Source organism: Berghia stephanieae, chromosome 1 (genome assembly GCF_034508935.2).
Source record: "Berghia stephanieae isolate SIO BIC M18660-M18661 chromosome 1, UCSD_Bste_1.3, whole genome shotgun sequence".
NCBI lineage: Eukaryota > Metazoa > Mollusca > Gastropoda > Nudibranchia > Aeolidiidae > Berghia > Berghia stephanieae.
The window spans coordinates 110,723,222-110,748,448 of NC_088360.1; the positions used below are offsets into that span (position 1 = coordinate 110,723,222).

Here is a 25,227-nt window from a genome sequence, read left to right on the forward strand (position 1 = left end):
GTGGTGGTACTAAATCGGAAGATAGGAGAAAATACTTCAAGATAACGTGCCGTCAGGGAGAAATGTATTGTGTAATGAAACCGCGTAAAACTGGCCAAAGGCTCAATAACTACTTTTTAAGACAAGGCAAGCGTACTTATTAAGAGTTTTAATTGTATCCCTATTTATATAAGACCTCTTATTTTAAGATCATTCAATTTTTAAAAAGTCAAAATCAAATTGTCACGTTTTTTTTAAAAACTCGTCCCTCTTTCGATCGATTTAAAGGAATCTCATCTTGGCAAGAACTCACAACCTGGGACTTCACGAAGTTCCAGGTTTGAGAGTTTTTGCCAAAATGGGAGTCATTTATATCGATCGATATTTGAAGGACGAGTTTTCTGGCCAAATTTTTAAATACGTGTCTTTCCAGAGTACGGCGATTAACCTGTTAAATCCAACTTGGGTTTTTTTTTAAACAGCAAATTAACTCGTCATGACAGTGACCTCGACTTACCCGCTTATAAATGCTTTCTTGCCTATTGCTGCTTTAGTTGGGCGGTGGCTTATGTTCGCTCTTCATCTTTCCCAGATTAATGAGTATTAATAGAATAATATAAGAATATAACACTGCCTTTCTCTCAGAGCACACACGACCCGTGAAACTGATCGGGCTTGAATGGTATAGGAAATGAAAGCGTGAAGGCGTGAAGAGGAGAGACAGTTGGAGGCAGCGTCCACCATTGATCTTGTTATTCTCTTCCAGCACTCCCGCTATTGAGGGGAATGAAGGCATGTGTCTGTAGTGTAGTGCCGGAAATAAACCCACCCTGGGATACAGAGAGCCTTGACAGAACACACTTCTATTTTGTCTTTTTTTTTCATTTTTGCCCGAAAACGTATACTTCAGACACCTATGGATCAATTAGGAAGACCTAGAACTGAAAAAGTGTGTATGAAACAATTCCAGGCAAGAAAGTCTGTATGAAACAGTGCCGGATAGGGCAAGAAAGTGTGTATAAACAGTGTCAGACAAGGCAAGAAAGTGTGTATGAAACAGTTCCAGCAAGGCAAGAAAAGTATAATATAGATAGTATTATCTATTTATATAAGACCTCTTATTTTAAGATCATTCAATTTTTTAAAAAGTCAAAATCAAATTGTCACGTATTTTTTTTAAAAACTCGTCCCTCTTTCGATCGATTTAAAGGAATCTCATCTTGGCAAAAACTCACAACCTGGGACTTCACGAAGTTCCAGGTTTGAGAGTTTTTGCCAAAATGGGAGTCATTTATATCGATCGATATTTGAAGGACGAGTTTTCTGGCCAAATTTTTAAATACGTGTCTTTCCAGAGTACGGCGATTAACCTGTTAAATCCAACTTGGGTTTTTTTTTTAAACAGCAAATTAACTCGTCATGACAGTGACCTCGACTTACCCGCTTATAAATGCTTTCTTGCCTATTGCTGCTTTAGTTGGGCGGTGGCTTATGTTCGCTCTTCATCTTCCCAGATTAATGAGTATTAATAGAATAATATAAGAATATAACACTGCCTTTCTCTCAGAGCACACACGACCCGTGAAACTGATCGGGCTTGAATGGTATAGGAAATGAAAGCGTGAAGGCGTGAAGAGGAGAGACAGTTGGAGGCAGCGTCCACCATTGATCTTGTTATTCTCTTCCAGCACTCCCGCTATTGAGGCGAATGAAGGCATGTGTCTGTAGTGTAGTGCCGGAAATAAACCCACCCTGGGATACAGAGAGCCTTGACAAAACACACTTCTATTTTGTCTTTTTTTTTTCATTTTTGCCCGAAAACGTATACTTCAGATGGATCAATTAGGAAGACCTAGAACTGAAAAAGTGTGTATGAAACAATTCCAGGCAAGAAAGTCTGTATGAAACAGTGTCAGACAAGGCAAGAAAGTGTGTATGAAACAGTGTCAGACAAGGCAAGAAAGTGTGTATGAAACAGTTCCAGGCAAGGCAAGAAAAGTATAATATAGATAGTATTATCTATTTATATAAGACCTCTTATTTTAAGATCATTCAATTTTTTAAAAAGTCAAAATCAAATTGTCACGTATTTTTTTAAAAACTCGTCCCTCTTTCGATCGATTTAAAGGAATCTCATCTTGGCAAAAACTCACAACCTGGGACTTCACGAAGTTCCAGGTTTGAGAGTTTTTGCCAAAATGGGAGTCATTTATATCGATCGATATTTGAAGGACGAGTTTTCTGGCCAAATTTTTAAATACGTGTCTTTCCAGAGTACGGCGATTAACCTGTTAAATCCAACTTGGGTTTTTTTTTAAACAGCAAATTAACTCGTCATGACAGTGACCTCGACTTACCCGCTTATAAATGCTTTCTTGCCTATTGCTGCTTTAGTTGGGCGGTGGCTTATGTTCGCTCTTCATCTTTCCCAGATTAATGAGTATTAATAGAATAATATAAGAATATAACACTGCCTTTCTCTCAGAGCACACACGACCCGTGAAACTGATCGGGCTTGAATGGTATAGGAAATGAAAGCGTGAAGGCGTGAAGAGGAGAGACAGTTGGAGGCAGCGTCCACCATTGATCTTGTTATTCTCTTCCAGCACTCCCGCTATTGAGGCGAATGAAGGCATGTGTCTGTAGTGTAGTGCCGGAAATAAACCCACCCTGGGATACAGAGAGCCTTGACAAAACACACTTCTATTTTGTCTTTTTTTTTTCATTTTTGCCCGAAAACGTATACTTCAGATGGATCAATTAGGAAGACCTAGAACTGAAAAAGTGTGTATGAAACAATTCCAGTCAAGGCAAGAAAGTGTGTATGAAACAGTGTTAGACAAGGCAAGAAAGTGTGAATGAAACAGTGTCAGACAAGGCAAGAAAGTGTGAATGAAACAGTTCCAGGCAAGGCAAGTAAAGTATAATATAGATAGTATGCGCTGGGCTAAGAAGCTTACAACATTGCCATCCGGAAGTATAACGGACCAACACACAAAACTATGTGTACATGAACTTTTATTGTCTGGATAATACAGTTAAGTGAGAATTACTCATATACGTGGCTGGAAAAAAATCCAATATCAGAGCCCGAGTGACGTCAACTTCATTCTATCTATAAGAAGAAAAAACTAAACATCCCGAAAAATCAGCCTGCCTCGAGTCAGGTTGATTTTTGAGATGTTTTTTTTCCCTTGTATTTTTCTCTATTGCGTTGTCTGGCACTGTTTCATACACACTTTTTCAGATCTTTATCTTACACCAGCGCCTGCTCCCTAATTAGTCCCTATGATATTTTCAAATTTTAAGAAGCCCTACCAGCTTATAAAGAAAACGTCTTAAACCTAAATCTTCACCATTGACTTCATCTAAATCGATTTCAAAGTAAATTTATTGAAATAAATAGTTTGTATTTTTCAAAAATGAAAAAAAGTGTTTTGTCAGTTTACGATTCTTATGTGACAGTCACTATGATACTATATTCGACACTACTTACTCAGGTAACAGCGAGTGCATTCTTCCATTATAATTATGCTTTTAATTAATTCCAATATCTGTCATATGGCAGCACTCCCAATCCCATTGACGTCAATAGAGTCATGTGGTCGAGGTGTTCAATTCTTCATTAAAATAATTTAGTCACGAAGGAAAAATTGACCATAGATTCAAAAGTAATTAGAATGCACGCCTCCAGGCACTGTCCAGGTAGTTTTCTACAAACACATTTTAAAAAAGAAATCATCCTGTTTGAATTCATTTATCAATTTCAACCACCACCGCCTTTTTATTTCTTTCCATTGAGTAAAATGGTCACAATCACCAATCTATAATCTCGGTTTTGTGTTAAATTGTATGATTCACGGGGGCATTCTCCTCATTTCTATTATTATCATTGTGGTAACACGTTTAGATCAAGTATCCTTTATTATAATGTATAAGATGATGCTGAAATGCAGATTCTGTACAGGACAGGGCCAGAAAAAAGGGAAATGACAATGACGAGATTCGAACCAACATATCCTCCAGTCCATCATCGCCTTTTACAACTTAAGCTGACCAGAATCTTAAAATGTGTTTTTATAAAAGTCAGAGCCCTATCTCATTGGAATAGATCTTGTGGCCTTTATATTGTCTGAATGCCATTTTAAAAATCACAAGTTGTAGTTTATGGTGACCCAAGAATATGTGACATGTGGAGTAACTTGTTTGATGAGTTGTTTGTTGTTTGTTTGTATGTTGTTGTTTGTTTTTTTTCTGTTTGTTTTTTTTTTCGTTGTTTTTTTTTTTGTTTGTTTGTTTTTGTTTTCATATGATTTTTTGCCGGTTTAATTTTGTTTGTTTTCGTTTTGTTATTTTAAATCTTATTTGTTATGTTACGGAACAATGAAGTTTTGACAATGATAAATAATGTTGTTGTTAAACGTCTTTTGAAGTGACGGACTAAACAACGGAGGAAATGAAACCACTGAGGCGTGAAATGAAAATAATGTCAAATGCTGAAGCCTTCATCGATCCTCTTATTTCCTTTCATTAATCTCCACACTAAAACAAACAAAGGCCAGTGTAAATTCTGAGACAAACACAGCGAAGAGCATTGTCCTTTTATTCCAATAAACATTTGAAAGTGCTCATATAGGCCAAAGCAATTTCTTGAAATCTCTCAGATCCCTCCATCTCTTTCACTTCCGGTCAGAAATAAATCATTCTTACTTCATCTGTTGAATTAAAAAAAAACAACCTTCTATTCATTGATTTTATTTGTTTTGTTCTGTTCTGACATGTATTATTTCATGTCCTCTCGGAATCTTAATATATAGGGGGGACGGGGGGGGGGGGGTGAGTGTGTGTGGGTATTTTGCTTTATTTTATTTATGATTAATTTTGTGTAGTATTATTATTTTCAAAATCATGCAACAGTGCATATTTAATAAGACCTTGATAATTTAGCTAGTGTAAACGAAGACATAGATTTTCAAATTTAAATTATGTTGCTGTGGTGTGTTTGTCCAGATGTTCAACCCATATCAAGGCACCTATTGTTAGCCATTTGGTCAGAATCTTCAGTACATAGAAGTATGTCTTGTCGGAGAGGACTGATAACTAAAGATTTAATGCTGTCTGACAGTCCTGTCTTTTCTCAATTTATATATAGCGTATGATATTTTTTTCTTAAATTTGTCCATTTGGCAAATGAATAAATAATATCATAAAGCTTTTGATGTATTTTAATGAAATAAACATGGCTATAAACATTATAATGGCTTTGTTTAGCAGTCTCTTTGACGTACATAATTCGGTTAACCTATTGTCGTATTCCTCTGCCAATTTACCCATCTGACGAAAAAACAAACAAAGCATAGAATTAATGTGAATAGGAAAACTATAAACAATAAAACCAATATAAATACGTATTAATAAGGTCGACCTTCTGAATTCTATCTGTTAGATTCTTCTAGTGTAGTTAGCTTAAGAAGAAATTAAGCCTGAAATGCTTCATCTTTTTCTGTAATCTGCTACAACAATGTGTTTTTATTCTATTCTTTCGCGGTATTATTGCAATTTACATGTGGCACCGATATGACCTAAAAGTGTCGCAAAGGCCATCTTGAAAACGGAAAAAAGAGGATTTCTACCACCTCCCATCCCTTTCATTTTACTGTTTCCGAGACTGATTCTAGACGTAGTACCCCGTTGTTCGTACGACTGCACAGTGAGTACCAAGGTCTCTGACAGTAAGTAGTCTGCGGTTTTCATGCATACAAGTGTGCGGCAGTAATGGCATTTACATGTCGGGCATCCTGCGGCGCCCCGTCCAGGCCAGGGTTATTTAGGGGCACTGGAGGGACGCTCGAGGTTACTAAGGACAAAGGGTGAAGGGGAATATTTCTACCCTCTTTTAATCATTTTTCTTCTCTTTTATTTTTCTTCTCTCAATCTTGATAACTTCTGATTGTTGTTAGTGATAGTGTCTTGTTAACTTTGGTAATCTGTCCTTTTTACTTTCAACTCAACCTCCCTCTACGTTATTGGCTATAATGAGTGTGACTGATAGTTTCTACATTTTCTTATTCTTAAAAATTGCTTTCATTCTTTCGCCTTTTGGCATGTAGATAAGCCTTAATGAATGATGATGTAGTTGCTTCTATATAATATTATATTTTAAATTCCATTCCATTTTCTGTACTCACTGTGACTTTCCCTTCATAACCGTTTTAGGACAATACTATGATTGCCGTGAGTAAAACAACAGAGCTCTGTCGGTAATGTCATGCTTGACGACCCACGAGACTTGTATTTAGACATTCGCGGTTCAAATTTGTAAGACAAGTAATTGCTTGTCCTTATTGATGGTGCTCTGCGTTTAGATAAAATACTCGCCTGCCAACTCACGAAATTAAGTGTAACCTTAAAAGTTTATAGTATAATTGATATCATTTAGTGAGAACTAATAATTAAAATGGTTGTCTCAAAACAATAACAAATAGCAGCGTGACCTCGGATGTCGTTCTATCTATTGTATGATTTTATATAGAAAAATTCTGATATCATTCGGCTTAATAAATATTTTCATTATCTAAATTCATCTGAGAAGCGTTGTAGTACTCTCATACTTTGTTGTCCTCATTGCTGATAATAATGTTCAAACTTTTGTTTTCGTGAGTAAAACTTGAGCTTCGAACTCGTGAGTTTTTGTTGGGAATATGATATCAGCGTCGCGGGCGTCTCGTTGTTTTATACTAAGTTTTGGAAAATATCAAAGTGACTAATTGAATTCAATAGTCTGATGACACGTTGCCCATCAACGGCGGCCATCGTGGTTCTAAACATTGAAAATCGGTACTTTTTATTCTTCATGCTGGCTAGAACTTTTCATATATGTCTTGTGATCAGAATGTGTAAAAGTCAAAACATAATCGGATTTATAATGTTTTTTTCCCCTCTGGATACGCTTTTATGCTCGTCGGAGAAATATTTCATAAGGCTAAGGGCATTGTTCCGATAGTTTACAGCCAGTTACTAAGTTACCATGCGTCATTACGGGGGAAATGACGTTACGACTGTTGAAGCGTAATTGGGAGCAGGTACAGGTGTGTAAGTAAAGATCTGAAAAACTGTGGATGAAACAGTGTCAGACAAAGCAGGAAAAATACAAGAAAAAAAACGTCACAAACATCATCCTGTTTCAACTGTGGAAGGATCAAACCTCAGACCGGTAGTCAGGAGGTCTGGGGTTCGATTCCCAAGCGAACAAGATTGCTTTTATTGGTGGGTGGGGTTGGGGGGGGGGGTTCTTTCTTTTATTTTTCTTTCTACTTTGTCTCGAACTGTTTTCTACTGAGTTTTTGAATGTTGCTTTTATCCAAAATCAGGATATCAACCATCATCAGTTCTAATGCTCATCCTTGATAGGAGGAAATATAATTTGTAACAATACCCACTTTTCCACGTTTCAATGGAAATTTTGAAACAAAAATATACATCACTCTTATGACACTATTAAACGTGTACAATATTTTTTTGAACTTCTTTTTTCTAAAATTTGCTTTCAACTCATGTCATGGGGATATATTTTTTTATCTCTCTCCCCCCACCCAATAATGACAACAGAATTATCTATGAAGATTTAGTATTTTTGAGATGCCAGTAATCTTTGTATGTACCTTATTCAAGTCTATTTCTTCTCAATCCATAACGTACCACAACATATTATCCTCTCATCTCACCAAATCAATGTCCCAACCCCTCTCCAGCCAAACGTTTGATGGCCACTACTAGTCACCCAGGATATTATTGGATCTATCAGTTTGAGGGGAATCGGTTAAAGACATCAATTGTACCAACTAGCCGGTTTTCTAATTCAACTCGTTAAAATAAAACTGCTTAATTTTAACATCTTATTTTAATAGTTTATATCACCCTACGATTTTATTTCTGATAGAAAAAAAAAATAAATAAAAAAGTGACTTAAAATAAACGGGAAATTGGAGTATACTTAGCCATGGAATCGGAATTATTTCCATTTTTTTGATGAATGGTTGAAAATAAGTAGCAATTTCCTTTATAGGACTTTGCTGTATTGTAAGTACGATCAACATCATCTAAAACAAAGCCAGCATTCGATCACTTCTTTGTAACCAAGCAGTTTCGAATGCTTCTCTCGACGTGAAATGCAGAGTTAAATTCTAATATTTTTTAATAATCAGACTCAGATGCGTCTTATCTAAATTGACATGTTTTTATATTATTGTAACGAACAAAACTGTCAGACCAACACAAACCACTATCTAATGATAGACAAACATAAAATGTGCGTTTAATTTTCAGCCCGGTAAATTAAATGAATCCCTTTTGAGACTCGTGCTTCACGACATGATCAGTAAAGAACAAGAAACGTGTACATATTTGAAATTTTTGGCTTGTCTCATCATTATTGTTGTCATGAACAATATTCTGCTTTGCCTTTATAGTATTTCCAATACATGAATAAATAGGCCGATAAGAAATTGATTTATCAGATCTACAAATAAGTACATATCGGTAAAGAATAAGAATAATATGGAGGAATTCTTTGGGACGTGCAGACATCATTAGCATAGAGCATGGATAACTTTAATTATTATGCACACGCCATAAAGACCCCCCCCCCCCCTCTTACCCTCACCTCTCCTTTTTCATTCAATATTATATAGCTAATCACATGACATTTTACGATATGCTGGATATGTCGGGTATGTGGAGAATGGTAAAATATATTACAGTAAGAACCCGACCTTGTGATCCAATTATATATCGTCAACTTGTCGCTCGTCCCCTCCAGCTGATGTTTGTGAATGTTTGAGATAGAATCTATGATTCAAATCTATTGTGACAAAATTTTAGATCGCCTGACAAAGATACAAATCCAGATGTTTATGGGTTTTACACCATTTCTATTTTGGTGCTCTAATTAAAGCCGATATGAAGGATCAAATTAGCCTACATTGTTATTTTAATTTAATCGATCCAAGTAAATGGGTTTCGTAAAGGTTATATCCAGATAGGAATTTATCTTTTAGATTTGCTTCGTCATTTATTTTAATACGGTAAAATGATGAAGTTAAAGACAACATTACGTTGGTAATGGTGATCTTGTTGGCGTTGTTGTTGATGTAAATTATGAAGATGTTGATATTGAAGCTGATAATTATGATGGTGATAATGATGATTATAATGGTGGTAATGATGATGCTGTTGATATTACGGTGGTAGTGGTGGTGATGATGATGATGATGATGATGATGATGATGATGATGATGATGATGATGCTGATGATGATGCTGATGATGATGATGATGATGATGATGATGATGATGATGATGATGATGATGATGATGATGATGATGGCCATGATAATTGTTGTCATAATAATTTGAAGAGGAGTAATAAGAAGAAAAGTGTTGGAAAGAGGGGAAGAGTATCCCTTTTAACCGGCTATCCCAGTCTAAGGCTTATCGTCATAATGACCAATAGCAACAGGCAGTGCTGACCACTTGAAGGCCTTGCCCGTAGCTTGTCCAAGTCTCTGGAACTATCATCAAAGCAGACAGACAGACAGACAGACAGATAGACAAGGCAGACAGACTGACAGGCAGTCCGACCGTGGGTGGTTGGATCAGGAATTGTACCACATCGTGTCAAAACGGTATTATGTCGAAATGATAGTGTTGCTGAAAATTGAGTTTATAGTCAAAAGGAATAGAAGGGCTGAATTTGACGTCACTCGGCTCTTTGTTACTGTTTTTAGACAGCCATTTATTTTGGCAATTTCTTATCACTAAATTACTTTAAATAAACATTATACATTTTGGCAACGATTGACTTAGGCGTAATACAAATTCCAGGCATAGGATCTCAAATCATAGACTGATGAAATAAATGAGAGGAAGAAAACGGATTGGATTTCATTTGACATACTGCCTGAGATAAATGAGCGCTTGGCAGATGATATACCAGGGAATTCCACAATTGCACGTGGTATCGATAAGTGATTGAAACTTTATAGCCATTGCATTTCATTACTGAAGCGCTTCCTGTACGAAATCTGGAATTTGCCAGGAGTTCGTAGGCAATGCGCTTGGCATGCATGAGAAAATCATTTTAAGTTTTTCCATGATGGAACCAGGATTATATAAAAAAAGAAAAGAAGTTGAAATATTTAGTAGTGTATGATAACTCAAATTTATCCGATCTACTCATTCTTGCTTGAATACTGCCGTTTACTGACACGACACACCCCTACACATCAAATCGGTATTAATTCGGATGGAAAAATAGATTTATAAAAATAATAAATTAATTTATATATATATATATATATATATATATATATATATATATATATATATATATATATATATATATATATATATATATATATATATAATTCACCTTATTTATCGCCATTGAAATTGTTTTGTCTGATTGGGTCTGTTCCAAAAGATGACTGGAATAACCCAGGCATCAGCCGCAATGCAGCGCCGCGAAGTGAGCAAGGTCGAGGTGACTTGCTTAAGGCCACACAGCCCGATGGGTAATCAAAGTCGATACCAGATGGCAAAACAGTAAATTCCAAACTATCAAAATAATCAGTTCAGTAATATGACTTTTTAGTATTTCACAATTAAAAAAAAAAGTTTCATTCTTTAGAAAAACACATTAACTTGAACAAAGACTTGTTTGTTTGTTTGTTTATTTATGTATTTATTTTTGTTACGAGATAGAATTAAGTTGACGCCACTCAGGTCTTTGTTATTGTTTTATTTGTTATGAGTAATTCTCACTAAATTCTATCACTCAGACTATAAACGTTCAAAGTTACACATAGTTATGTGTGGTGGTAGGTTATTTCCGGCTGGCGAATGTTGTGAGTTTTTGTGGGTTTTTTTTTTTTTTTGGCTAAGCGAAGAGCATCAATGGGGGCGATCTACATTCATGTTTTCGTCCAACCAAGTCATCAATCACATGATTTGTTGCTGTCCAACGATTGGATATTTCTTCAGAAATGTAAACACGCTTCTTTGTTTATGAAAGTTGTAAGCATACCCATGTGTCAAGCTGAACAAAATGACCAATGGGATGTTAGATATTTCAAAAAATGTGAACACTTTTCACTATGTGGGTCACTTTGAGCACATATTCCAATGTCACCAATGACCTCGAGCACATGGAAATGTAATATAGATCGAGCCCATTTCAAGCATCTAAATCACCACGATATTAGATAGTACGTTTTGAGATGACGGGCCGTTTTGTTTTTTTTTAAATGGCCAGAAAAAGTTTACTTCAGAGTAGATCAATCGATCGGGGTGACCCTGACCTTGTCTGTAAAAGTCTAGAGAGTTTTGGGTTTAAAACGTGCTGACAAACTGAAGGTCGTCTTTCGATGTCGATGTCATCAATCCAAAACTTCTCTTTGCCAGATACCGTTCAATGCTTATTCTGTCATAAAGCCATTGTATTTAACTGAAATGAAATTTATAATCTTTGCTCTGGCCACATTGCGATTCATGTGAGACATTGTTGTTGTTGTTGTTGTTGTTATTATTATTATTATTATTATTATTATTATTATTATTATTATTATTATTATTATTATTATTATTATTATTATTATTATTATTGTTGTTGTTGTTGTTGTTGTTGTTGTTGTTGTTGTTGTTGTTGTTGTTGTTGTTGTTCTCCTTCTTCTTCTTCTTCTTCTTCTTCTTCTTTCTTCTTCTTCTTCTTCTTCTTCTTCTTCTTCTTCTTCTTCTTCTTCTTCTTTTCTTCTTCTTCTTCTTCTTCTTCTTCTTCTTCTTCTTCTTCTTCTTCTTCTTCTTCTTCTTCTTCTTCTTCTTCTTCTTCTTCTTCTTCTTCTTCTTCTTCTTCTTCTTCTTCTTCTTCTTCTTCTTTCTTCTTCTTCTTCTTCTTCTTCTTCTTCTTCTTCTTCTTCTTCTTCTTCTTCTTCTTCTTCTTCTTCTTCTTCTTCTTCTTCTTTCTTCTTCTTCTTCTTCTTCTTCTTCTTCTTCTTCTTCTTCTTCTTCTTCTTCTTCTTCTTCTTCTTCTTCTTCTTCTTCTTCTTCTTCTTCTTCTTCTTCTTCTTCTTCTTCTTCTTCTTCTTCTTCTTCTTCTTCTTCTTCTTCTCTTCTTCTTCTTCTTCTTCTTCTTCTTCTTCTTCTTCTTCTTCTTTCTTTTCTTCTTATTCTTATTCTTATTCTTATTCTTATTCTTATTCTTATTCTTATTCTTATTCTTATTCTTATTATTATTCTTATTATTATTATTATTATTATTATTATTATTATTATTGTTATTATCATTATAATTGTTATTGTAAATATCATCATCATTATATAAGCGTTATTCTATTTCACTTGACATTTAGATAGATTAATTACCTTTTCGCTGTTCTTTTTTACTTATAAAACAGGATTATAATAATCTATGAATATGTTATCCAATGTACCAATTTAATATGTTTTAAAAATTATATTCTTTACCTACCAGATTAAGTCTTGATGGACAGAGAACCAATATGCGGACATTATTCTGTTCATGGTGATCTAAAAGGTAAGACATTTACTTTAGGAATATAACTGTGCCTGCCATGACGACATTGTTAAACTCTTCACCGTTCTTATTGCTTTATGTTGGGAAACTGAATTATAGTATCGATGAAAATCTAGGTGGGAAATAATTGCCTAGAATTGTTTACCCATTGTATACGTTATGATGGTACCACTATCATGCCAGGCAATTTTCTCAGCTCACGACATAATCTGCCTCAGATTATTTTCATTGTAATATTTTGATAGAACGTTTTTGATCCACAACCTCAAAAACTGTATTATATTATGGGTAGTTAAAATGATAGAAATTGAAATAATAATAATAATAATAATAATAATAATAATAATAATAATAATAATAATAATAATAATAATAATAATAATAATAATAATAATGATGATAATAATAATAATAATAATAATTATTATATTATTATTATTATTATTATTATTATTATTATTATTATTATTATTATTATTATTATTATTATTATTATTATTATTATTATTATTAATTTTATTATTATTTTTATTATTGTTATTATAATAATAATTATTATTTTTATTGCACACACACGCTTTCTTGTCGTTTTAAATTTATAAGAGGGCGGGTGGTTGGATGGGAGCATCACCCTTGAATCATATACCTATGATGTTCGCATGGGTGTACGATCCGATAGTGATGTCGTTTCTTCTTCTCTTTACTAACCTATCCTGCTTCTTTGGTTTGTGATTGTATTTTTGCCAGGGGATATTTTTTTTTCTGTAAATCTTCTGCCTGTTTGTTCTTGGTTATTTATAATTTAGCTTATGATATCTTTAGGTTATGATTTTGATTTACATTTGTACTATTTTTGTTAGATTGCTTGTTTTTTTTGTTTCAGCGGTCTCTCATATAACCTCAATTGTGTTGGAAGAGACCTTAAGCAACAAACAAAATTTATAAGACTTTTTGGGATCTAGTTTATTCCGACATAATACCACTTAAAGTAAACAATGTGTCACATTTATTTTCGTGAACAAAAATCTCTTTAGAAATGAAAAGAAGCCTTGTAGATAGTAAAAGATGAAACAGATAATCTCTGCAGAAAAATCATCTCTAATTGCAAATGTTGCCTATCGCCTCAGTTATTATTATCAAAATTATTTAGAAACGAGTAAATAGATGAAAACATTGAATTTATAGTGAAAAATATGAGACTCCTGTTGTTTTTTTTTTTTTTTGTTTCCCCTGCAAGAAAGACTAGATATTATATTTTCTTTAAGTGACAAAAACTAAAGTTTTACGCTCCTGATTATTTTAATTTTTAAATCTCGCTTTGCTATATTTTTTTTTCCGCCATGATACGAGATCACGAAGGAAAAACATTAAAGTCACATTTCCAAGATAGAAGAAGATTGAAATTTTATATTGGATGAGGCATGATATTTTAAGTGGTTCCCATTATTACAATGCCAAGAGCTGGTGGACTGCATGTAGTATAATAATATGATGATATCCATTGATGGAACTAAGGAAGGTAATCCAAGTTTTACAAAATTGTGACAAATGTAAGTGTTGCTTCTCGAAACTCGGAAGAAATGACAATGTGAAATTGAACGTAAGCTTCAATTTAATATACGAACAAATATATAATGGACGTTTCGGGTTTCCCCTTTATCAACAAAGCATGATGAATGAAACACTACAGACGAATGAGATAATGTAGTAGTGGCGTTGTTAAGATGAATAAACAAAAACATTGATGGCAGGAAATTTATGCTCCTTTGTAAGGAAGCACGACTTATAATAGAGCAATAGGTAATTATAAAAGCTGCGCAATTAATTAAGTCAAGAGATGAGAGGCGGGGAGGAACTGTGTAGTGCAGTATAGAAAGTGAAATGAAATATAGTGTAGATTATTGTTGGAAAATAAATACAATGAAATTGGAAATAAATACAAAATTTATTTTTCCAATATTACCTGCCCATCAATGTTTTTGTTTATTCATCTTAACATAGCTACTATCTCATTCGTCCCTAGTGTTTAATTCATCCTGTTTTGTTGATAAAGGGGAGACCCGAAACGTACCTTTTATCTGTTTTCGTATATTGAATTGAAGCTTAGATACATTCAATTTCATATTATAATTTACAAAATTGTGACAATGCATGTTTTCCTCTCTTGCGTTGATTTCAGTACTTGTTACTGTTATGAGAATGTGTTAAATTCTCTGTACATCAAATGATAAAGAATTACACCATCCTCCATGGTGTATATTATTATGCATGTCAATAAATAGCAAATCACGTTACCTCCACGTCATGTTTGTTGATAGGCGTTGACGTTAGAGACCCCGTGACCCATTCGTTCTTTCCTGCCTAGCGTCCACCGGCCATTAATGCGGCATCCCCATGCTGTCGCACGTTCTTATAAGTGTTGGGCACGCCCAGCAAGTCTGACTGACTCTCCTCTAAGATATTCATTTCCCCACAGCCTTTCTTTTTTTCTTTTTTTTTTTTTAAAACATCACGGAATTTGGAAGTCTGAGCTGTGGGTCCTTTTAATACCGTGGAATATTCAGTTAATGTGCTCAAAGCACTTTGCACAAGGTCCAGACTCAACGGCAACACTTGGCATGGACGAGACATTACTCCCTCGGAAGGCACTAATTCTTTTTTTTTTCGGCAAAGATAACGCTGTTAACTAAAAGTTATTCGTTTTACACATGACCGCTGTGAAAGAATGGGAGTTCATCGAAAAGACTGTTACTGTTATTCATTTACTTGCACCTTACTCTGGTGTGAAATGAGTACTACATGGCTAGAAGCACCGTTATCTCTGTCGACCACAACATTGTAATTGCGTCATACACTTGCCATGTCTCATCCTACTTGTTCAGTCAGTGTTGTTGTTAGCTTTTGACTCCCCGTAAAGCGCTTTAAGCACATTTAATGGGTATTTATTTATATAAAAGCTTAAGTTGGGGGGGGGGGGGCATTTACGTTACAAAAACGTCCCTATTGCTAGTCCCAACAGACATCAACATGAACAATTACCAAAGCTGTAATTCAAGTTAAAGGATTTTTTTTCGAATGTGTTGCGAGTTTTGCTCTACTTGGACAATTCAGTCAAATGGTTTAAAGAAGATTTCCATGTTAGGCGGTTTTCCACTTTTAATTCACCGTTAGAAAGAGACTGTAAAGCCGATTAACTGAATCTTCCCTATTTTATTTTATTTTTAAAGTAAGGAAGAAAGGAGAGAGAGAGAGAGAGAGAGAGAGAGAGAGAGAGAGAGAGAGAGAGAGAGAGAAAGAATAATGCTGTCTGATAAGATACATTGTCAAGCGGTATTGAGCATGGTTAGGGATCGGACGACTGGAAAATATCACATACGTCATCCAGCGTTGTGCGCATGAGGTCATTGATGTCCCTCCCTTGACTCAAGAATGAATGTTTACATGAAGTTGGCTCGAAAATTGCGATCGTAAGAAAGTTTGATTATTAAAAAGATGCCCGGTATGCGACTCGCACTGTAAAAAATGAAAACTCGGTTCCTTGTAGCCTGCTTAAGGTATAATAAAATGGAATTTTGAAGCGAACCAAGAAGCAAAATAAATAAATTGGTATTGCATATAAATGTGTATATTTGTTGTATAAATGCGATACTTTATTATAATGGTGCTATGATGATTCTCGCCATCATTATTGACAATAGTCTCCATTTGAATATTGGGAAAAGTTGGTTTTATATCAAGGGAGTATTGAGTTCATTTCCAGCCTTTTAAAATGCTAGAAAATTATAAAAAGTAATAAACATAATTGACTTTAACAGTTCATATATTCTAAAAAGCAAAAATAAACAAACAACGCAAATTTTATTAGTTGTCATAGTATTCTTCATTGATTTTCTTACGGGTATATTTACATTTACTCAATACGTTTTACTGTCCCAAGCTTCTATCAGCTATGTATGTATCCACTGGGGAAATTTTTAAAAAGAGTTTAAGAAGAAAACAATTTACCTTGACCAGGTCCCAAGCTGGAGAGTATTTTTTACCACAAGATGAAGGTCATTTAACCCTCTTCTTACCAACTATAGGAAAATCGTCACATTCGTTACGATACAACTAACATTTTTCTAATTCAAATTTCTTTTATTCATCATAAAATTTAAAGAAAATGAACTGTGTGTCGTAGAGGATGTTTTGCTAAAGAAATTATGTATCGCAACAATGTTACTTCTATTATGTTTGAGTAATAAAAAGTATATTTTTGTGTTAGTTGGGTAAAGTTTTGTGAAGTTTTGGGGGAAAATCCTGAAAACGGCTGGTAAGGAGAGAGCTAAATCGATCGATATTTGAGGGACGAGATCTCCGGTCTTTCAAGAGTACGACTGTTAACTGTGAAGTTGTTGTCATCATGACTCCTCTAACCTCTCTTGACAATTAGTGCCGTATAATTAATTTCATGTACCAGACGATGTAATAAATTATTCATTGCACCTATAACATGAGTTCATACTGCCGTCGAACCACTGACGGTTTCCTACGGCAATTGTCGTTTGACCCATTACGATCAAACAGGAACAACAATAATATGTTTGCAATAATTATTAGACTTGTGTTCTCGTCGCGCCTCTATTGCCCCATGACCCCATTTGACTTTTCCTGTCGTAAAAAGAAATTAATTCATTCCATCACGCATTCCGTCTTTGTGTCTTCACTGTCTTCGCTATCATCATCATCATCCATCATCATCATCCATCATCATCATCATCATCGTCATCATCATCATCATCATCATCATCATCATCATCATCATCATCATCAGGTTAAGGAGGAAAAATATATAGATGATGGTTATTATGATGATGTAGATGATGATGATGATGATGATGATGATGATGATGAGGAAAAGGAGGAGGAGGATGAGTAGGTGGAGAAGGAGGAGGTGGTGGTGGTGGTCGTGTTGGAGGAGGAGGAGGCGGAGCAGGAGGAGGAGAAAGCGGATAGGAGGTTCATGAACAGTAGAACATGGCTGAAGAGGAGGAGAAAGAGAAGAAATGTAAAGTAATAGAGAAAGGAAAGGGTTGATGAATTAACTAATCTTAGTGATCATTAAGTTACCGGAGTATTCAAACCGTCGGTGTCATGGTGATCCCAAGAGTAGCAGCGGTCGGGACTTAAAGCTCTATCGTACATTAAAAAAAAAAATTTGGTCTGACCAACCTCTACATCCACCAATGAGGGTTTAACTCTGTCTATCAGCAGTCTTGAAAATGACCTTCTGATAGATGGCGACGTTCTATCCAATTAAACAGTGACAAGCATTTGTTTCAGCCCATTTAACGCTACATAAAGCGGGATAAACTCCGGCTTCATGGACTACTTACTAATGATCATCAAACTAAGAAATGTTATGTTCACCGTGACCTATTTTATTTGCCAGTGATGCCGTATTCTGAAAAAAACAACAACCCAAAAACAACAACCCCCCCCCCCCCCCCCAAAAAAAAAAAAAATTAATTTTTTTTTTAATATAAAAAAAAAAACATCAAAAAGACATTTTATAACTTTGGCCAGAAAACATAACCTTCAATTATCGATGGATTAATATGACCTTAATCTTTTCAAAAACTATCAAACCTGGGACTTGGCTATCTTGTTAAAAATGTAATAGGAGATTACTAATAATCACAATCAATGGCACCACTATGCCGTATTCTGAAAATAAACACACACACACAAACACACACACCCCCCCCCCCCCCCCCCACACACACACACAAAACACGTTTTTTTCACATGTTAGCCTGAAAGCTTGTCCTTAAATCCCACAATTTGAAAGTTTTAGACAAGATGAAGGTCGTATGTTGTTTGTTTTTTTTTTTTTTTTGTTCTTTCATCAGAGACCGCCAGCACCAGGGCGTGATGAGGTGACATAACGTTTACGTATCTTAATCACCATATCGTTTGTTGTTCGAGAGTAATCAGCCGTCTAGATTTGAAAACTGTTCCAAGTTGTGTAGACGAGCTGACCGGTCCGGATGAGAAGAAGATAAAGTAGAATTTATCGATTGGGAAGAAGGGGTGGGTTGGCCGATGGGATATTTGTAGATTTCTTACTGTACTGACTTATGCCTCATGGGTCCTTGCGAAGCATAGGGCCTCAACAGCACTCTTCCATCTTCTTCTGTCCTGCCTCACTCCAGGTAAGATTGGAGACACACAAATCTTGGTGAAGGCTTCTCCTCCAAGTCTGTTTTGGACGCCCCCTTTTCCTCTTGCCCTGTGGGTTTCATTCGAGAGCCTGCTTTGTTAGATTACAGGGCTCCTTCCACAGGATATGGCCAACCCATCGCCACTTTCTGCGCCTGACCTGGATCCCCAGAATTTGCTTTTGGTTTGTAGATATACATTTTCTCATTTTTTTCCTTTCTTTATTTCTTGTTTCTTTGTTGTTGTTGTTTTGTTTTTTTTTTTTTTGTTTTGTTTTTTTTTTAATGCAATGCTGTTCTTTTGCGTTAGTGTCTTAAAACTATTATTTTGGTGCCGTCTTTTAGGGTGGCCATCACTACCGAACAGTGATTGGGAAAGCTAGATGTGTTTATTCTGTCGTTAAATTGGCATGTTAATAGTTTTATTCAACTACCACTAACATGTAAACATTATTAAGCAGTGGCTTTCATATTAAACCTATAATAATTTGTCAGAGAAAAATGTATATAATGATGGGGTAAAAGTAAATAGGGCCAAATACCGAGATGAATCGGAGTTAGGGTTGGGTGAGTTAACTATAATATAATATCTCTTTTTGGCATCCGAATCACCCTGGCATAATATTACCTTTTTAAAGCGATGAGTCACATGCTATGTCCATTTTGAAGATTTGATTGTTGTTAGAATTCATTGAATTTTGTTTCACAAATCTCTATTCAGTTAGACCAATTATAGCATTCGTTAATGAGCATGGATATCAAGGATGATGTAATGCAGTAGTATCGTCTGTTTCGTTCTTTTATTTCGGTCGCTCTGCTGTGTGCAATTACAACATCTTTATTTATTTTTACTTGTTCAATTTGGCTAGAAAATTTTACATCATTTTATTATACCGATTGATAATAATGACCCCAACTTCTTTGAAGTCTCCTGCATGAGCATTTTCAACAAGAGGAAATCTCAGACTTAAAAATTTTGATGAGACTAGGGTCATCTAAATCGGTCGTTATTTGAAGTAAAAGTAAAAAAAATCAAAATAAATAGAATATGTTGTTTTGTAAGGGGGTGGCGGTGCATATTATTGTTGTTATGGTATCTCTTGTCCCTTCAAATCCTTCGTGATTGTGTGTGGGATAAAATAATTCGTTTAAACATAATTTTGAAATGGAAAATGTCTGGACATTTGCGTCATTTCATGTGGTTTTGTCTTGTTTTGGTTGCACTGCTCTCTCTCTCTCTCTCTCTCTCTCTCTCTCTCTCTCTCTGTGTGTGTGTGTGTGTGTGTGTGTCTCTCTCTCTCTCCGGCTTTCTCTCTCTCTCTCTCTCTCTCTCTCTCTCTCTCTCTCTCTCTTTCTCTCCTCGCAAAGTCCAAGATTTGAGAGTTTTTGACAAGAAGACGATCATTTTAACCGATCGATTTTTTAAGGATGAGTTTTCTGGTCAAACGTTTAAATACGTGAAAAACTGTGTACTATTTTCTGAAACTAAAATATAATCAAATTGTGAATTTCAAATAACGTCGAATATACGTATCTAATTTGTTATCAGTGAATTGTTCGTCCAAATATCATTTTGTCTCAGTGATCAGCTAGATATATGTTGGTTTTCATACATCAAAACTATTCTGCAATACTTTTCACGGATATCCCATTCATCATTTACAATAAGTTACAACCTCATTACCACTTTCGCCGTCTGATATATTATCAGATGACCAATATTGTAGAAATGCCCGACCTTACCTCCCTGCTTACAAAAACAAGCCGTCAAATGTACATTCTAACGGAATTGCCTTCTAGACTCCTTGTCGATGGCGGCAATGATAAGGGGGGAATTCTGGAACCACACGATGCTCCGGACATCGGCATATTATCGCCATTCCATCTTCCATAATTTGTCGTTGTCCATCTCATTCCGTATGCATCAACGCCTGCCTCCATTCATCACCCTTTTGTTTAAACACTTATAACTATCACTCCTATCACCACAGGGCCGATTGTGTTAATCTTGTATATTTACGTGAATTTCCTTTTTATATCTCTGTTGACCTGCATAAATAATTCAGACTGGTGTTTTTTAAAGTCCAGTCTTGTCATATCTCTATTTCTACACAATTTTATGTTTATTTTGGTACCAACATTTATTTTGTTTTTTACACATTTCTTATCTACACCATTTATTTTGCATTGTTGATGTCTTTTATATGCATTGTTAATCCATCTATGAATATTCAACAATTGGTCTGTCTGGTCTGTGGTTAAATAGGGCCCAAAATATCTCATAAAGTATCAACGCTTTCATCGTTATCAAACTTTTCCATCGTCTTTATGCTATTTACTGTTTCAATTGCTTCACATTCCAATTTCTTTCCGTTTTGTTTTGTTTGTTTGTTTTTTTCCTAATGGTGTCTTATCATTATAGAAGTCTAATTGAATTCTGTATTTCACAATACACTTACTTATACATATTCTATTACTCTTGGACGAAGAGTGCCAACGTCATCACATCACTGTGCCTTACTTAGGGACGTGGCGAAGGATTTAACTTTATTAATACCCTCTTCGGTACTTGCATTTTATTTTTTATCTCTTATTTATTTATTATTTTATTTATTTTTAAATTTATTTATTGATTTATTCATTTATTTTTTTATTTATTCAATTATTTAGCAAAGGATTTAACTTTATCAATATCCTCTTCGTTACTTGCATTTTATTTCTTATGTCTTATTTATTTATTTATTTATTTATTTATTTATTTATTTATTTATTTATTTATTTATTTATTTATTTATTTATTTATTTGTTTTTGCGTCAGTTTATATTTTGATTCGTCTCAGTAATATTTTGCTCTTATCGGTGTTAGAATATGAAAAATAATTATATTATGATGTATTTCAACTCCGGTATCCATCCTTATTGCTTTTTACAGTGAGAGAAACTACTTAGATTATATTATTATTATGTATCTCATCGTGTTGCCTTGGTCTTATTATAGAAGGTAAGGACGATTGTCGTAAACATCGAAATGTCTAGAATTAGAAAATTAAGGTATTTTTAAATAAACGTAAGCATTTATATTGGGCGATATCCACTATACGTGCTCAAAGCGCTTTGGTAGGAGTCCCAAACCAACAACAACACTTAACATGTAGAACATGACGCCTGTTCGGTGATGTTATTTTCGACAGAGACAACGCTGTTAACGGCCATTTACTCAGTTTACACCCGTGTACGGTGAGATGATGTGAGTACAAGTCTTTTCGAAGGACTCGTCTATGCGCCGCTAAGAGCGGGACGCGACCCTTGACCTTCCGGTCCGAGGACGGATTTTTTACCCCTAGATCCATAGCTGGACAAGTAATATTTTTATGGAAACGTATTCATAGGAAATAATAGAGGCTAGAGTGCTGTAGTTTTGTCAAATTTAGGTTCGACAACCATTTTTAAAAAGGGGGTACGAATCATTTTCAGCTATTTTGTGTCTCCAATGACGACACAATGTAGTGTGCAGCTATGTTGTCTTATTGTGTGTAGGACTCTCGACTTCGGATTGGAAGGTCTAGCGTTCGAGCGGCGTATAGTTGAGTCCTTTGAAAAGGCTCTTTACTCATGCATTCCCTTACCATAAGCAGGTATAAAATGAGTACATGGTCGTTAAAATCGTTGTATCTGTCGGGGAAAAAATGTAAATTGATTTACAGCCGTCATATCTCGTCCTAGATATTTAGTGCTGATGTTGGCTAGGGACCACTTGTAAAGCGCCATTGAGCACGCTTAGTGAATATTGCTCTCTATAAAAGCTCATGTTTTTTAACGATTTTTTTTTTCAGCATGACATTTTCAAAACACTCATGTCGTGATATTCTCCCTTCATTTCCCATTACAAAGACCTTCAAATTTCATCGCTTACTTTCTCCACTCCATCTCTGTTATATTTTTTACGGCTTCAGATCGCACATCCGATATTGCTTATCCTGTCTTTGAGAAGCCCGTCGTTTATCTTAGCTTCTCCCAGAATCGGAAACGGCTCGACTAGGGAATCGTGCCGTGGAATCGGCGCTAGACCTCTCCTTTTTCGGGTATTCCCGTTTCAGCACTTCCGGTTTTCTTCGGCGAAATCTCTCAAACACCTTCCTGTTCAGCATGATATTATAATTGTTAATACGGCCAGTGTAAGCAGGAATCTATTAAAGCGTGGATGGGATGTTTAACCAGTTAACTGCCGTATTCTGGATGGATACGAATTTAAAAGTTTGGCCTGAAAACTCGTCCTTCAATAAATATCGATCGATTTAAATGACTATCATAGCGGATTTGAGATTTGAGAGTTTTTGCTAAGATGATTTAGATCGATCGATATTTGAAGGACAAGTTTTCCAGGCAAAATTTTAAATACACGTTTCCCCCCCCCCCCCCCCCCAGACTACGGCAGTTAACAGGTTAAAGCGTGGGTGATATGTTTAAAATCGTTATATTTATTATTACATTCTCAAAATTCGTTTTATCCACACCCGCTTTTTCATCCTATCTGGTCATTTGTATTTCTTCATTTCATGGAAATGTAAAATGATATCTTCACATCTCTATACTTTCTGCCTGTCGTCAACATTACGTATTATCCTAGTTACAATAGCGTTACATGCTCCAATAGTCGTTGCTATGCAATAGTTTTCTGTCTTATATTTGACATAAATGATATTTATGGCCAATCTTTACATATCAGCAGGTCTAATGGACCAACACAATTGTGGGCCTGTTTTAACAGTGTTGTAATGGGAAACATTATTCGTTGGTTTGAGAATATTTCTATTACGTACAAGAATGAGACCGTAACAATTTGGATTATCAGACCTGGAAATAGGTATACGTTGTTTGAGACATCGTGTCAATCCGGTGTTATGTCCAGGCGATCTCGATGTTGAAAGTTGATTCTAAATTCTCAATCATAAATTATCAAATGTTATTTGAATTAAATTATCCTGTTGAGAATAATTAATGTAGTTTATCAAACTATCCCTGTCTCTGAATTTGTAACTTCAACAGTTTTCACTTTCTATAAGCATACCTCGGTTAACCCTCTCCTTACCAACTATAGGAAAATCGTCACATTCGTTACGACACAACCAACATTTTTCTTATTCAAATTTCTCTTGTACATCATAACATTTTAATAAAATGAACAGTGAGTTGTAGAATATGTTTTGCTAAAGAAATAATGTAATTTTACCGCTAATATCTCTGAGTGATAAAAAATCTATTTTGTGTTAGTTAGGTGTGAAGTTTTGGGGAAAATCTTGAAAATGGCTGGTAAGGAGAGAGTTTAATAAAACAAAAACAAAACAAAAAACTTCTACCACCAGCCGTTCTCAACTTACATTCAATTTTCGGAATTTCGTTCAACCCGATATGCTACCCTATGTGCGGCTATGCGGTTTAGTGGTATGACACTCGCTTTCGGATCGGAAGGTCTGGGTTCGAGTCTCGCTCGGCGCGTAGTTGAGTCCCTGGAAAAGGGCTCTTTACTCACATTGTCTCACCGTACTCAGATGTAAAACGAGTACCTGGCCGTTAACAGCGTTGTCTTTGTCTTTGAAAAAAAATTGGATATCACCTAACAGGTGTCATGTCTCGTTCTACATGTTACGTGTTGCTGTTGGTCAGGGACCCTTTGTAAAGCGCTTTGACCACTATTAGTGGATATTGCCCTACATAAGAGCTCATTTTTTTTACCCTACCGGATTGAGACAGTGGGCCATACTCGTTGTGTTACTAATTAAACCACAGTATTAGTTTGTTGTTGTTGTTGTTGTTGTTGTTGTTGTTGTTGTTGTTTTGTTTTGTTTTTGTTGTAGTTTTGTTTTGTTTTTCAAAAGTAATGTACAAAAAATAGATATTACAATTTCAATAAAAAAGAACAAAATACGTTTCAAGATTTAAACCTTTCTTCGACCAATAACCGAAACAGTCGTGATCTGTGTGAATTTTGAATGATGCAGAAACATTGTTTTGTTGTTGTTGGAATTTTTATTTGTTTTTGGCGGGGGGGGGGTTGTTTGTTTGTGTTGTTTTTTTTTTCTAATGTTTAAATTATTGACTAGTAGTAGTATCGTTCGGCTACACTTCTATGTTCAAGGTATCAATCCAAATTTTGAAGTCATCATCACATTTGTTGATGGTTTCAAATCCCCCTTCCAGTTTTGTCTCTGGGCAATCTAGTACGAGATGGTTTGCATCTTGTGGTGATTGGTTGCATTTTGGGCATGTTGGTGATTGTTGGAGCCCAATTATTGACTGAAGAATATATTAATATGAGCCCGAAACGTTCCGTATTTCGTGTTAAAACAATATTTGAAGCCGTAACATTTGTTTCTATACATTACTTAATACAGTCCACAGCTTCTAGCAACATAATATTCACTAGTTTTGTCTTTTTTTTAAAAACGAAATTTGTTCAATG

At 35.1% G+C, this 25,227-nt stretch overlaps 1 protein-coding gene across 2 annotated transcripts in view; it reads left to right on the top strand.

The window, feature by feature from the left end:
• LOC144962719 (uncharacterized) overlaps positions 1–25,227 on the top strand; it is a 234,225-nt gene that overhangs the window by 152,787 nt on the left and 56,211 nt on the right. For both annotated transcript variants that reach the window (XM_078895908.1, XM_078895909.1), the window contains exon 6: positions 12,505–12,567. The gene's annotated coding sequence lies outside the window, so the exon portion shown is untranslated. The remainder of the gene's footprint in view (positions 1–12,504; positions 12,568–25,227) is intronic.